This window comes from Triplophysa dalaica, chromosome 22, assembly GCF_015846415.1.
Source record: "Triplophysa dalaica isolate WHDGS20190420 chromosome 22, ASM1584641v1, whole genome shotgun sequence".
NCBI classification, from domain to species: Eukaryota; Metazoa; Chordata; class Actinopteri; order Cypriniformes; family Nemacheilidae; genus Triplophysa; species Triplophysa dalaica.
The window spans coordinates 59,726-75,877 of record NC_079563.1 but is presented as its reverse complement, the minus strand read 5'-3'; the positions used below and the strand labels follow the sequence as shown (position 1 = coordinate 75,877).

Sequence of the window (16,152 nt, the reverse complement as noted above, 5' to 3'; positions counted from 1 at the left end):
GAATCTCTGCATTTCACTGACTCCATTTCGCTGGATGCAGCTCTTTCACGTCGAAATGAAATGATCAAACTGGAGGGGATTATAAAAACCTACATGGATATAATGTAGGAGAAATTAATGGATTTGTTTAAATGTGTCATGACAGAACACAAGATAGACCCAAGTGCGGGGGTAAGAATGTTTTATTTGCAGTGTAAGTCAATAATGCAGCAATTGTCCAGCTGGTGAATGCCCCCGTCCACGGCGGCCAGAATATAGAGCACCAGATCCCAGCAGCTATGGTGGGAGAGACACCTTTAACTCGGGTGGGGTGATCGGTTGGAAGCCGGGCAGTAGTCCTATGGGGCGCCAACGGGAGCTGGAGGACAATGCCAGAAGAGGTAAAACACAACAGGAAGATGCCACCAGACGGCCGTCCTCGGTCAGCGAGATGCGGAAGGGTGGAGAGAACTCTAGGAAACTGTGAAAGGAACGTAAAGGCTAGACAGATTTACAAAAGACTTCTATAGATGAGTCGCAGCAACACCTAGATCAGTCTGAACTGGCAGAATGCAACAATCAGACAACGGACAAGAGACACTGAGGCATTAAATAGGAAAACATAACAAGAGGAGATGGCTAGCAGGTGCAATGGGTAATAAGCTTAATGAGGAATAAACAGGTGTGTGAGCATGGAGTAGAAAATCACCCGTGTTGGGGAAACCTAAGGAAACACGGGGGCGGGGATAATGACGCAGACACTGACAAAGACAATACACCCACGTGCAGACAAATGCCCCAACCCAACCTGGGTCGTGACAAAATGTGTAAAAACCCAGTGACAAGGCAGATGTTGAGTAAAAACAAAATACAATGACAAGAGTTTAACATCAGTTGAGAAAAAAATCTTGATGCTAGAGGAAGTTTAGTGACACAGAGTTTTGACAAAGTCAATCATTTAAATGCATACTGTACCGCCAATGAGATTTTGTTGTCTCCAAAGGCAATTTTGTCGCTTCCTTCTTTAAAAACCTTTTGGCCAACATGATAAACAAATGAAGAGTGCTCAAGACATGGTACAAAAATGGAAAATTCAATTATGTTTGGATACAATTCAGAAGTTTTGGGATCACAGAATTTTTTTTATTGAGTATCATGAGGCATTTGTAAAATTATTCTTATAGTCATAATCCACGTTTAAGTACAATAAGAAATCTGATTTTAAACTGTTCTCCCAACAAAAGAATCGGCGTAAACCGAGTCAATTTCTTGCATTCCTCACCTTTATCTAAAAGAGCCACATAACCAGTTGCAACCACTGACCATAAGTTTAAGTGGAGCGATATCTGGGTCGTATTGTAATATATGATGATTACTCCTTTAACTCTCTGACAAATCACTAAAACATAAACTGGGTAACAGACAGCACAAAGCAGGAGTGTGTAGAGTATTTTTAGATTCTACCTGAAAGATCTCTGTCCTCACATGTCACTGGCATGTTTGTAAAAAGAGTCGGTTCAGTCAGTCTCATCACTGCCGAGAAACACATAGAAGACTATTAATAACATGAGTTAATCTTACACAGTAAAAAACACTTATTATGAACTCTAGATCTATGTTTTGGTGGTTTTGCTTACGACTGTTAGGGTAGAAACTCAGGAGTCAGATGCAGAGTTCAAAATGAAAGGTATTTATTAACAGCTCAGTACAGATCAAAGAAACACCAGGCAAAGACAGAAATACCAGGCAAAGCGGAAAAGGTTCAACAGGCTCGAGCATTCAGCCGGGGAGAGGTGAGAGGGACGGCAGAGGGGCACTGGGCAGATAGTAAGAGCCGGAGGGAAACGGCCCACGGGGAGACAGAGGCAGCCGTGGGAAAAAGGGGTGCGAGACTCCGGGTAGTCAGTACTCGGCAAGCGAGACACAATCCACAAGTAATCCACAAGACAGCAAGATAGGAAACCGGTGTGGAAGGATTAGCTGTGAGGTGATGGGAGGACAACGAGGAGGGCGGGGCACACACACACGGACTCCGAACACATGGCGGCTGTCACAACAACACCGTGTGCTCCACAAAACCTAAACACAGACGAAACGAAGAAAGCAAGCAGATGGTCAGACAGGGGCGATTCTATGTTTTCAATATCAGGGGGGCTCAGCCTCCAATGAGGACATATAAATATATATATATATATATATATATATATATATAGACACACTCTATGCACCACATACTGTATACATTACTAAAATAAATGATTAAGAAAGAATATGCAGGAAAGCATAAAGACAAGTTATTGTTATTCAAATGAATATCACATTAATCGGTCAATCTGATCCTTTATAATACAAAAAGTGATAACAACAGCCACAAATCCATATAATAAATGTCACAATCAACTACTGAATCATTATTTAGTAGGAATAACTTGATATGTTTCCCTGCCGTTCATTCTGATTAGCACGAGCGCTGTCACTCCTGTGCATGACTGTGCGTGTTAATAATAAATTAATAATAACAATACTGCAGCGTCCGAAAAACGACAAAGACCTTCTAGGTAAACTTCTGTTTACTCGGAACTCAGAACAATGAATAACTACAGTAATATATCTGCCTTCGTCTTTCCGGTGCTGTCAAAACTACCGTCAAATCTCTATAACTTAGGTACAGCAAAATAAAACAGAACATCATCATGAATGACACATTTCTGTGCACTACAATATCATTATGCTCGTTTTCTAAAGTATGCCATCATTGGTGTGAAGTGATGCTTTCATTTTGCTGGAGGTTACGTAAACAACTAACGTTAGTAAACGAGGGGGGGACGTAGACAAAACTTTTTTACAGTGGATGTTAAAGGGTCTTGTATCTCTTCCAAATCATACTAAGATGCATTTATAACACAGAATGGCAAAGATGCAGATGTCATGTTAATGCTGCACCTTATAACGTTACTCTGATTATGACGTTCACTCCAATGTGCTGCTGTGTGAACTGAAGAATGCGCTCAATTACGCGGTCTAACGCAGTTTTCATAATAAGTGTTTTAAAGGGGACTATAAAGCGATCTCGAATTCTTGTACAGATTACATTATTACTCACAACATTTTGGGGGGGCTAAACTAGAACTTTAGGAGGGCTTAAGCTCCCCTTAAAAAGGGCCTAGCAACGCCACTGTGGTCAGACCCAGGACCTGACCACGACAGAAACAACCAGGGTGGCACCTAACTGTGTTAGCGTTACACGTTTGCCTCACTCACTATACTGTAAAATAAAGTGATATTTATCCACACAAAATTCAACAACACCAAACGACAGACCCAAGTGTTGAACTCTTGTCTTTTGCTGACGGCGATGTGGTGATGCATGAGCTGTGACCATCTGGAAAGTTTAACCATTTAACGACACAAAAAGGTGCCTATCACTCTAATATTCTGTATTCTGAATAAATCTACAGCTCATATCCATACAACACCAATGATTAAATCCCCAAATCAAATCAAGATAGGTCAAAGGTTAAAATCACAACCATAGTTGGGCCAAACAGGAACAAACCCAAGAGTCGGGTTGTAAATTAAACTATGTTGTGTTGTTTCAGACCAAAATACTGGACTGTTTGAACACATGGTTGAGTCACACATTAATGTTTTCTGGGTTATTCCGTCTGGTTATAAGCATTCTTTCAAATATCTTACTCTGTGTTCATCAGAACAAAGACATTTATACAGGTTTGGAACAACTGGTAGGTGAGTAAATGATGACAGCATTTTCATTTTTGAAGTATCCCTTTAAAGGACTGAGCTAGTAAATTCAACACTCATCACATGGGTTTATAAGCCCATTGATCAATTCAGAAGCAACAGTGACCAGCAGATCAGGCTGCATTGCAATACATTAGAGAAGTCATTTGTTATAAACTAGAGACACATAATATGTGGTTCATGACAAGCATGTTTAAATAAACCACCGCATGTCAGTCATTCAACAGTTGTAATATTAACAATCTGTGAACAGTCCCAATGTCAAAAACTACACAAATTCATTCTAAACCACCAAAAGAGCATTCAGCCTGTGAAGTGTTCTTTGACAGCTTGATGTTTGCCTGAATCTCCAGCTAGATTCCAGATGGGCTGTCTTCAAATTAAACTCAAATTTACATCACAACAGCAACATGACAGAACGACACACTGACACACATCTAGTAAACACGGAAAGTGTCTTAAACTCTAGTGAGCCGACACCTCAAACTGAGGTTTTAGGGATCATGTACGCATGTATAATGTCTGAATGGTGCTTTAAAATACTGTCTAGGTAGGCAATTTAATAGTTTTTAAGACACTCTCTTCCTAGCAGACATTATTGGCAATTTACATAGCAGTGACGGTCATAGCAGGGACTCCAGTCCATGAAGTCATCCTCATCAACTTCCATTGGTTCATCGTCCATGTAACTGGAAGAGGAAGCCCAAGAGAAAGATGATGGGATGGCAGATGGTGTGAAGGGACTTAAAGCCACGCACGCATCATAGTGCAGCGGTTCATCCACCCGCATGGCAAACATTTGCATGTCAGTGCCAGGCGTTTGAAACTGGGAAGGAAGGCTGGCATATGTCAAGCAGCCACTCGGCTGTTGTGGTGGTTTACACCTCCCAGATGCCATAGGACCAACGGCAAACCTGTGCCTGTAAGCACATGCATTCTGACTTAGTCACTGGGACCGGTTGCATAAACTGTTTAGACTAGTCTTAGAACTTAGTCATGTGATTATTTTCTTCAAGTCTGGTCCTAACTTCTCCAAGTCAATCACATAAAAATGTAGATTGGGCAAATTGAAATGTGAAAAGTATGAGTGATCAGTCCTAACCAATTGCTTGTCAGTGAGACTAGTTGTAAAATGCAGTTTTAAGTGAATCTGACTCATGTCTGTGTTTTGTGGGCAATCGGCGTGCGTACGTGCAGAATGTAAACAACACAAACTTATTATAGCGAATCTACAGTTATGAATAATACGATCATGTATTGTGTGCTCGTGCTTTAGTTCCGCCCACTGTGGGCCTCCAGGCAGGTATAAAATAATCCTACAGCTGTAACTGTCTTTTCTAAATGTGATCAAACTAAATACTCTTCGAAGATATGAAGTATGCAATACTACTCTATAGGTACCGTTCTCAAGATTAATATGAGATTGGTAGAAACTACGTGTGTTACCTTCGTGTGAGACTTCTCTTAGGTGCTTTGTACGAAGACATCGTCAAACTTGTGCAGAAACAATCCTAAAGCTGACGATCTGACTGAAGCTGTGACGTACCTGTTGTTTTGGTTTCCATGACGACGTATCAAGCGCGTCACCTGAAGTGGCGCTCCTCTGCTTATTGGCCAAAGCCAATTTAGTTCCGTTCTCACTAACACTATTTTTATTTGCAGATATATACAAAACTATAAAGTTTGCTTTAACTTGGTACATTAATAAGCAGACAATTTGCCTAAAATCACAGTTTGAGCAGCAATTTTTATTATGTCAGTCTCCAATTGCGCGCCTCCGTCTGTGTGCCGCCAAACCGAGAAGGGTCTATCTGCAGCCAGATGCACTGTCAGCCGCGCATGCGCACTCCAACACATGCACTGTCAGACACGTGTAGGAAATAAATGCACCTACAGGCCAATTGTAAGTATATTTATTCAATATTCAATTTATTTATTCTGATACAATATTAAGTCGAAGTAAAGTATTGTTTTAACTATATTCAATTTTAACAAGATTAAGTCGAAGTAAAAGTGTTATTATGAATTAATTGACAAATGTAATCGAAAACGTTCTTTAACATTATCAGACGAATGTTGTAAGTATATTGATTTCATTCATACAGTATTATATAGATGTAAAAGTATTGTTTTAATATATAAGATAATGTTTTCGAAAACGAACTTATAATCAGTGATACCAGATATATCGCATGATACTTGGGGAACGATACCTGTTATTCATACAGTAATTTAGTGAAGAACTAACGTTATCTAAATTAATTTTGTAGCGTTGTTCTGAAAACTTACAGGAAAGTCTGTTGGTGAACAGCACTGTATAATATAATATATATTTTTTAGACAATGTGTTACTCAACATTATTTAAAATGACGTTGAAGTCTATAAAATGTAGGGATGTAACGATTAACTCAGCTCACGATGCGATTTATTCACGATTTATTTTTACAAAATGAACAACTTCCCCTTTATTATTTCTTAAATGCTTCACGTTTCTTTATATAATAAATTACGTTTTATTTCAAACAAAAAAACTCTGTTCTCAGAGATTATAAGTGTCCAGAGTATCTGTAAACAGACCCCCATTTGAGACACATGTTGTAGATATTGATGTATGCGGAAAGGTTGTTCTTACGCCAAAACTTGGGGATATGTATGTTTTTATATGTTTGTATGTAAATAATGATATGATAAATACATTTAGAGATAGATATGGAGAGAGTAAATATTCAGATTTTTTTTCAATAACCTTGTGCATACTGTACATAAGCTTGTACAGCCTTATATTTCTGAACAGCAATTATTATTTACGTATTTGTTTTTTGCATTTTTGACAGGGGCATTGCACATAGGATAACACCCGTAAATGGACTGAAAAAACAGGCCTTGATTTGTAGGTTGGCTATCTATCCATCCATATATCCGTCTGTCCATTCAAATCTATCTATCTATCTATCTAAATCGTATCGTATATTTCATTTATCTTTCCCATCCATCCATCTCTTTAAGTTATATGTATCTATCTTTCTATTAAATTTTGCTTATTCCCTCCTTTCATTATATTTAAGGGTCCACAGTACAATCATATGGCAACGACTGTGGTGTGTTTATGTTGATGATAAGATGTACATTATGTTTGTAGTTAATATTATATTGTTTTGCCATAATACTGACGTCTCTTTCATTTATAGTCTGCATTGTACATTGTGCTGGATGCCCCATTTGACTACACAATTGTAAGTATTAGTACAGTTTTTTAGTTACACTTTTTGAGACAAAGGGCATTGACTTTTATGTTTTGAGCAGCAGGACATGGTAGAGCTGAGGAAATGGTGGTGCATCATGTTAATGGAGAACTTTGGACTGGACCGGTATGGAATTTTTTGTATTTTGAATATTTAAAGCTTTTATGAGAAAGGAATTATCTAACATTCAATTTTCAATCACTATTTCCCAGTCATGTGTGGCCTGTGGGTTTGAGGCACTCTTTTCTCTGTCTCTCATCTCCCTCTTTCTTCGCCCCCGCTCACTTTCACTCCTCCTCGTATCGCTACGTCATCTAATGTGGGTGGGAGAGGTCGGTAATTGTTAACAGGTGTATATATACCTGTTGTCCTCATCCTGCAGGAGCGACGGAAGTTAGCTGCTAACGTGTTGGAGGCAGCAGTGTTCCGGGATGTGTTGGTAGCGCAAGGGGTTGCATAGTGATTGCCAACGGCACTACTGTTTGTGTGTGTGCGCTTCCGAAACGCGTATGGAATGTCTGGACTGACGAGCACAGAGGAGCATTTGTGACGGGTGAGTGCGTGAAGCGTCGGAACACTGTCTACTCACCCAATCGCTATTGCAGAAAGAGTCTTCAGCCAATCCGATTGTCTGCTGCTGTTCTTTTGAGTGTGTTTGAATGAATGGGCAGGTGCTGCTTTTTAGACACTTATTTGTTTTGTTTGTTTCTTTTTTTTTTACTAGCCGGTGTGCTACAATATCTGTGTGTAGTGAACTGACAGTGGCCACCGGCTAGCGGTTTATATATATATTTTTGTTGTTTGTTTGTCTTCACCCATTACATTAGCCTCGTGTGGGTTGGGCCCACTGGATAGACTTTCCAACGGGCTCCTGCCTGGTTTCCTTAGCGTGTTTCACTCATTTAGCACGACGTGTGCAGTGTACTGCTGTGAAGTGTGTATTCTTAGAAACAGCTCAAAGAGCCTGGTTGTCATTGTTGTGCAGTGTTTGTTCTACTCTAAAGTGGTGTGCCCTAGCTCACGTGTGGTACGGAAACTTAGGCCTGAGTAACTTGTACTTCGGTGGCCCACCCCCTTATGGCTTAGTGTTATGTCAAGTGATGAATTTGTGTGTTATTTATTGAAATCCAAAAGCGACTCAATGTTTTTACTGTAACAAAAATAAAGATTGTACTTTTCTACTTTGTTGACCAAGCCTGTGTGTGCTTCTTGTAAAATATTCCCCTTGCTCTTACCAGTCTGGTCCAAGGGGTGGCGTAGTCACCACTGCTATAGCCGTCAGAGGCTACACATGGAAAATTGTTTGCCCACTATACAGAGGAGTCTAAAGCCTTCCTAAGAGGTGATCAGCAGCCTGTATTTAGGTTGCAAAAAAGGAAGTTGGAAGAAATCTCTCAGGTAAAAGCATATACTAATCATAAGGTTAAAATGGCATGTTGTCATGACTAACTTGGTAAACTTGTGCTGTATTTTCTCCACTAACAGGAAGAGCCTTTTGACGGACAAGTAACTTCTCAGGTAACTCCTCAGGAAAAGTACCAGTAACCTAATGAAGGTAGTCCTAAAGGTAACTACAATTAATATTTGCTTTCTAGGGTAGATGAAACCAATCTTTTCATCTGTGAGTTTGCATCGGAGAAGCAGGTGTCCACGAAAAGTAGGTTTTGTTAGAGGTTGTGGCCATTATTGCTCAGCATGTTTTTATTTATCATCTTCTGCATTGTTGTTTCTTAAGAGCGTGTCATGACGGATCTTACAAACTGCCAGTCAGTGGGGCTTGGAGAACTCTGGGGATCTTCTTTGCTCAGTTCAGCTTCCACTTATAATGTGCATGGAGGATGATGAAGCTGCAGAGGCCTTGGAACAGTTCTTCAGTACAGATTTCATAGAGCATGATAGTGTAGAGCCTCTGATGTTTGTTTTTACTTTTATGCAGGATCTCTTTTTTGAGAATGTGGTGGACAAAATGCATCTAAGAGTCTTTTGTCGAGTACAAAATTGAACAGGGTTGTCCATTTTTTGTTTTATGTTACATTTTTTGACAATGCCATGATATGTAATGCCACATATGCATTGAAAACTATACTCAATTTCGCAAAAACAGACGTGACTGTCCTGCTCTTATATATTTACAGTTGTGTTCAAAATTATTCAACCCCCAATGCTGTAAATGGTTTTAGGGAATTTAGTGTACATTTGTAATTGTATTCAGAATGAAATCCTACAAGGACTTCTTAAAGAACCATATGCAACTAAAATGACATCAATTAGTTTTGTAATACAGTAGTAAATGTTTCTTTTGTGAATTCTTCATTGACATAATTATTCAACTCCTTAAAGACTACCACTCTGAAGAACAGAGGTTCAATTAAGTGTTTTCAATCAGGTATTGAAAACACCTGTGGATATCAGGGAGCAGCAATAAAGCCTAATGAGCACCAATTAGGCAGCTTTAAAATGACTGTGATACTCAGCTCCTTCTAGACATTTACTGGTGTGGTTACAAACATGGTGAGGTCAAGAGAATGGTCCAGGAAGACAAGAGAACAGGTGATGACTCTTCACAGGAAGGGCAATGGCTATAAGAAGATTGCAAAGAAGTTAAACATACCAAGAGACACCATAGGAAGCATCATTCGCAAATTCAAGGCAAAGGGCACTGTTGAAACGCTACCTGGTCGTGGCAGAAAGAAGATGCTGACTTCGACTGCAGTGCGCTACCTGAAGCGTAGAGTGGAGAAAAGTCCCCGTGTGACTGCTGAGGAACTGAGAAAAGATTTGTCAGATGTGGGTACTGAAGTTTCTGCTCAGACAATACGGCGCACCCTGCGTAATGAAGGCCTCCATGCCAGAACTCCCAGGCGCACCCCCTTGCTGTCCCCATAGAATAAGAAGAGTCGACTGCAGTATGCCAAAAGTCACGTGGACAAACCACAGAAGTTTTGGGATGGTGTTCTGTGGACTGATGAAACAAAATTAGAACTGTTTGGGCCCATGGATCAACGCTATGTTTGGAGGAGGCCTATGAAGAAAAGAACACCTTGCCTACTGTGAAGCATGGCGGGGGGTCAATCATGCTCTGGGGCTGTTTTGCTTCTGCAGGTATTCTCTTCAGTACCAGGAGATATTGGATGACAATGTGATGCAGTCCGTCACAAACCTGAGGCTTGGAAGACGTTTGACCTTTCAACAGGACAATGATCCCAAGCATACCTCCAAGTCCACTAGAGCATGGTTGCAGATTAAAGGCTGGAACATTTTGAAGTGGACATCGCAGTCACCAGACTTAAATCCGATTGAGAACCTCTGGTGGGACTTAAAGAAAGCAGTTGCAGTGCGCAAGCCTAAGAATGTGACTGAACTGGAGGCTTTTGCTCATGATGAATGGGCGAAGATACCAGTAGATCGCTGCAAGACACTTGTGTCAAGCTATGCTTCACGTTTAAAAGCTGTTATAACTGTAAAAGGATGTTGTACTAAGTACTAAGATTGAATGTCACTTGGGGGTTGAATAAAACTGATAATGATGTGAGCTCAGAAATGTCATTTGTGGTTATTTCATTATAAATGTTATGTTATATTTGTCTGACCTACACGTGCCTCTTTGATTTAATTGTAAGCAGGATGACTGAATGATCATAATCAATGTCAAACCGACCAAAACAATCAATTTCAGTGGGGGTTGAATAATTTTGAACACAACTGTATATGTATATATATATATATAGTATGTCTACATAATAAAACTTTATCATTAAACCATTGATTAACAAGCACCTTTTTATTGTAGAATTAGTCATTTAAGTATGTTTGTTTATAATTTTAGCCCGGAAGATTACGTGTACAAGAAAAGGTTTTATTTAGTAATGTATTTTCCCAATATTTCCCAAAATAATCTGACATTATTAATGTAGATGTTCATTAATGTATTTCAGCTATAATTAGAATAAATACCTGGCCTTGACCCGAACCACCCTTAAAAAGCATCAACCTTCGCATTTAATTAATAGAATCTTACAGTTCACCTCGTGAAATACGTTATTATTTTGATACGGTTGTCACAGGAAGTTCTTTTTAAGTCGTTTACACAGCATTTTTGACCTACATGTGCGCGGCTGAGAGTGCATGTGTCTGACAGTGCACTTCGTCTGCAGACAGATGCTATTGGCCAAACCCGGCTTGATTCAGGCAGCATGTTATCACTGTACATTCTGAAATCCCACATATGTGATCGTACTCTCAGGGACACGGGAAAAAGAATTCCATATATAACATCGTACAAAGTGTAACATTACTAACAGATTTATGCTATTATGTGACTGTAAATTCCAATGAAGTAGGCATTTATATAGTGCTTTATTGTGTATTGCTGAATGTAAGTAACCAAACAGATCTCATCCCCATTTGCTGCCATAGTAGGGAAAATAAATATAGGGGTTGATGGGGGATGAGATCTCTGGTTCTTTCAAATCTATTCAGCAAAACACAATCTGAGGGTGAGTAAATAACATACTCTCGGGTGAACTGTCCCTCTGAATGAAAATGAAGACAACCTTATTTGATAGGGCTTGTTAAACACACACCAGCTGGTTATAAAATAACTGGTAAAAAAGAAAATCAAAACCTGCCTTTCATTCTCTGCCCCAACATCACTGTTCATCCACTTGATCACACTTTGAATTTTAACTACGAAACTAAAAGGACAGTAAATAATTATATTTTATAATGGAGCATTTATTGCATATCTATACCTGCAAGCACCTTGGTTAATGAACATCATTTTTCTAATTAAAAGCAATAAAGTGCAAATTTATATTCCTTTGAATGCTTATTCGATTTTTCTCAATATTTGGGATGGAAAATAAAATAAAAGACAGAAGGTGCAGAAAAACATTGGCAAACTTACAGAACATAACATTTTATCAAGTCCATTTTTATCCTCTTGTATTAGAAGACATCTGATGCATTACACCATTCATCCTGCTGTACATTACACTAAAGTCCTGCGTCTCTAAACTTCACTGACTCCAGCTGCCTTTTCATTGACGGGAGCTTGAGGACAATGCCAGAAGAGGTAAAACACAACAGGAAGATGCCACCAGACAGCCGTCCTCGGTCAGCGAGATGCGGAAGGGTGGAGAGAACTCTAGGAAACTGTGACAGGAACGTAAAGGCTAGAAAGATTTGCAAAAGACTTCTATAGATGAGTCGCAGCAACACCTAGGTCAGTCTGAACTGGCAGAATGCAACAATCAGACAACGGACAAGAGACACTGAGGCATTAAATAGGAAAACATAACAAGAGGAGATGGCTAGCATGTGCAATGGGTAATAAGCTTAATGAGGAATAAACAGGTGTGTGAGCATGGAGTGGAAAATCACCCGTGATGGGGAAACCTAAGGAAACACGGGGGCTGGGATAATGACGCAGACACTGACAAAGACAATACACCCACGTGCAGACAAATGCCCCAACCCAACCTGGGTCGTGACAAAATGTGTAAAAACCCAGTGACAAGGCAGATGTTGAGAAAAAACAAAATACAATGACAAGAGTTTAACATCAGTTGAGAAAAAAATCTTGATGCTAGAGGAAGTTTAGTGACACAGAGTTTTGACAAAGTCAATCATTTAAATGCATACTGTACCGCCAATGAGATTTTGTTGTCTCCAAAGGAAACTTTGTCGCTTCCTTCTGTAAAAACCTTTTGGCCAACATGATAAACAAATGAAGAGTGCTCAAGACATGGTACAAAAAAGGAAAATTCAATTATGTTTGGATACAATTCAGAAGTTTTGGGATCACATAATTTTTTTTATTGAGTATCATGAGGCATTTGTAAAATTATTCTTATAGTCATAATCCAAGTTTAAGTACAATAAGAAATTCGATTTCTAAATTGTTCTCCCAACAAAAGAATCGGCGTAAACCGAGTCAATTTCTTGCATTCCTCACCTTTATCTAAAAGAGCCACATAACCAGTTGTGGCCACTGACCATAAATTTATGTGGGGCGATTTCTGGGTTGTATAGTGCTTTATAATGATAACCTCCTTTAACTCTCAAACAAATCACTAAAACATGTTATCAAAAAATCGCACTTGACATTTTTAGAACTTTAAATCACACACACATATGCTACTTAAGAAATTTACCGGAAAAGTATTGTAACTATAAGATACAGAAAACTATTCAGTTTAGTTCAATCAGACAGCTTTTGTCATTGCACGACATGGTAAATGTCATATTCAATAAAAAATTGTTTTTTTTTACAAACTACAATCCCTTACAAAAGTCTTGTCGCTTGTGTACATATTGACCTGAAGTGCTGCTGAAATATATTTCTAATCAAGATTTTTTTTACAAGAAATGGCTCATTTTAATCTCAACATCTCTTGTAATAATGTTTCAGTGCAAAACAAAACTGTCAAAAAGGATTGTAATATTCACAGCTTGGTAAAGGCAATTGAGTCAATTTTTGAAAAGATATAAGTGTTGTCGCCTTGTCATATGAAACTGTAACTAATAATGGATCAATTAGGTCTCAGGTGTGTATAAATAGAACCCCAGTACACTAGACCTTCACATCAACTGCAACTAGACCTCTGCAAACATGCCTAAGAGTCACCATTAGACTAAAGTTTTGATTATCAAGAGGCTGAAGACAAGATCCACTGCTGATGTGGCAGACACCTTCAATGTGTCTCAACATCAAGTACAGAGGATAAAAAGATTTGAAGAGACGGTAGACGTTTTTGACAAGCCCAGGTCAGGCAGACCCCGCAAGACAACTGCTTGAGAGGACCGTTTGTTGGCTCGAAAATCCAAGGCCAGCCCGTTTTCCACTGCAGCAGAGCTCCACGAGACCTGGTCATCTGAAGTCCCTGTGTCAACCAGAACAGTTTGTCAGATTCTGTCTCGAAATGGCCTCCATGGTCGAATCAGTGCCCAGAAGCCAGCACTAAACAAAAGACAATTGAAAAACCGTGTGGCATTTGCCAAGGCCCACAGCCTGCTAAAAGGATGGACGCTGGAAAAGTGGCAAAAGATGGATTTTTCAGACGAATCTTCTGTTGAATTACACCACAGTCGCCGCAAATATTGCAGGAGACCTACTGGAGCCCGCATGGATCTGAGATTCACCCAGAAAACAGTGAAGTTTGCAGGCGGAAAAATCATGGTCTGGGGTTACGTCCAGTATGGGGGTGTGCGACAGATCTGCAGGGTGGAAGGCAACATCAATAGTCTAAAATACCAAGAAATCTTAGCTACCTCTTATATTCCCAACCATAAAAGAGCCAAATTCTGCAGCAGGATGGTGCTACATCGCATAGTTCCATCTCCACATCAAAGTTCCTCAAGGCGAAGCAGATCAAGATGCTCCAGGATTGGCCAGCCCAGTCACCAGACATGAACATCATTGAACATATGATGAAAGGATGAAAGAGGAAGCATTGAAGACGAAACCAAAGAATATTGATGAACTCTGGGAGGCATGCAAGACTGCTTTCTTTGCTATTCCTGATGACTTCATCAATAAATTGTATGAATCCTTGCCAAACCGCATGGATGCAGTCCTTCAAGCTCATGGAAGTCATACAAGATATTAAATTTGGATCTCAGAGCGCCACTACTTAATTTGCTGACATATTTTTGTATTTGCAGTAAATTTGTTCAATTACTGTAAAGGCAACAAAACTTTTGTCTTGCCAAAATTTGTCCTTTCTGTCTTGATTAAATGATCAATCTTTTTCCAGTGAAACTGATTTATTTCCGTGCATTAAAAGTTATTTGGGAGGGTTTTAGCGTTTCATATGAGCTATTTCTAACACCAATTGATTAATTAAAAGTCAGGTTAAGAGACCTGACTTTTGTCAGGGACTGTAGACAATTTGTATCTTTTTATCTTAAATATATATATTTTTTTGGTTTTGCTATTGTTTTTTTACCAGAATTGGACCAATTTCTATGCGAAGAGATCTTTGGGTTAACGTAAAAGCGCTACATTCTTTACTATATCAATGCAAAACATGACATCTGTAAATCATCATAAACATATAAAAACAAATTATTGTATGCACAATTTAACAAACCCATTTTAACAATGTAAGAAGAAACAGATAAACAAAGACACATACACAATACAGATAAACAAAATGGGGGAAAAAATAATTACTATTTTATAAAATCTCATCACATTTCTTAAAAAAATGCATGGTAATATATAAGAATTATAACTTCCCAAAATCAGACATGAGGCAGTCGTGGTCCCAATATAACAGTTCCTTTCGGTCACAACTCCTCCCGCACCCACTTGGCAACCTAAAATATGGGACATACAACACATTGATTATAAGAAAATTTGATTTAGTTTTAAATATAGTCAGCAGATAGATTTTTGTGTGTGCATGTGGATGTCTTTAAAACTTTTTTTGTGGTTTTGACAAAACCAAATGCTTACAAGCTAACCATCAATATTTAATTGGGTGCTTACCGGAGTTTAGTAAAAAGTGCAGTAAAAGTCAAAGGTCAATTGTAGCCTATGGGACCATTTTGCAAACAGCCTTGGAGATGTGTGATCATAACACTTATCGGTCGATGAGACGAGAAGGCGCTGAATAAAACGTGCAAAGTCCTGAGCGTGCCCTGTCTTTCAGACGCGGAAACAAAATGGCGGCTTGAAATCTCCTGGAGGTGCAAAGCGTGTAAGTGCGCCACAGAGCGACAGTGGCCGAAATTGATATTGCATCCGTTGTATTTTAGCACTACCATTGAAAACGAATGGGAAACGGTTTAGGGCAGTTAAGCGGAACAATCATCTAGCGGGGGCGTTGTTTTTACCCTCTTAATTGTTTTACTAAGAAGGAGCCACTTACATCTGCCCATGTGTAGACGAAAAAGAAGCAAAATTTAAACGGCCCCTAAATTATTCGTACAAGGCATGGTAATAAAACATTCGGGGCTTTAGATTAGATTGGATTCAACTTTATTGTCATTACACATATACAAGTACAGTGTAACGAAATGTAGTTTATGTCTAACCAGAAGTGCAATTAGCAAGTGTAGGATATGCAGTGTTAATAAATACAGAATACAATATTATGAAAATACTATACAGTGGGCCTGTACTATGAAAAAAAAACTTAACAGAAGGAATGTTCTATGAAA

The 16,152-nt window shown here is 39.1% G+C and overlaps 3 long non-coding RNA genes across 5 annotated transcripts; 1 reads left to right on the top strand and 2 right to left on the bottom strand.

Moving 5' to 3' along the window:
* Window positions 1-185: 185 nt before the first annotated feature.
* LOC130412205 (uncharacterized) lies at window positions 186-5,620 on the bottom strand. 2 transcript variants are annotated; one of them, XR_008905168.1, is made up of 4 exons: window positions 5,188-5,612; window positions 1,617-2,058; window positions 1,444-1,512; window positions 186-1,011 (listed from the first exon to the last, which is right to left on the bottom strand). It is a non-coding gene; the product is annotated as an uncharacterized LOC130412205 (long non-coding RNA). The 2 variants fall into 2 exon arrangements; XR_008905170.1 differs by lacking the exon at window positions 1,617-2,058 and having other exon boundaries at window positions 5,188-5,620.
* LOC130412207 (uncharacterized) lies at window positions 5,577-8,977 on the top strand. Of its 2 annotated transcripts, XR_008905173.1 has the most exons (7): window positions 5,577-5,644; window positions 6,577-7,110; window positions 7,367-7,537; window positions 8,223-8,382; window positions 8,470-8,502; window positions 8,580-8,641; window positions 8,720-8,977. It is a non-coding gene; the product is annotated as an uncharacterized LOC130412207 (long non-coding RNA). The 2 variants fall into 2 exon arrangements; XR_008905172.1 differs by having other exon boundaries at window positions 6,577-7,537.
* A 3,978-nt stretch (window positions 8,978-12,955) lies between these two features.
* Window positions 12,956-15,754, bottom strand: LOC130412206 (uncharacterized). The gene is made up of 3 exons (XR_008905171.1): window positions 15,479-15,754; window positions 14,273-15,306; window positions 12,956-14,202 (listed from the first exon to the last, which is right to left on the bottom strand). It is a non-coding gene; the product is annotated as an uncharacterized LOC130412206 (long non-coding RNA).
* Between the last annotated feature and the right edge of the window lie 398 nt (window positions 15,755-16,152).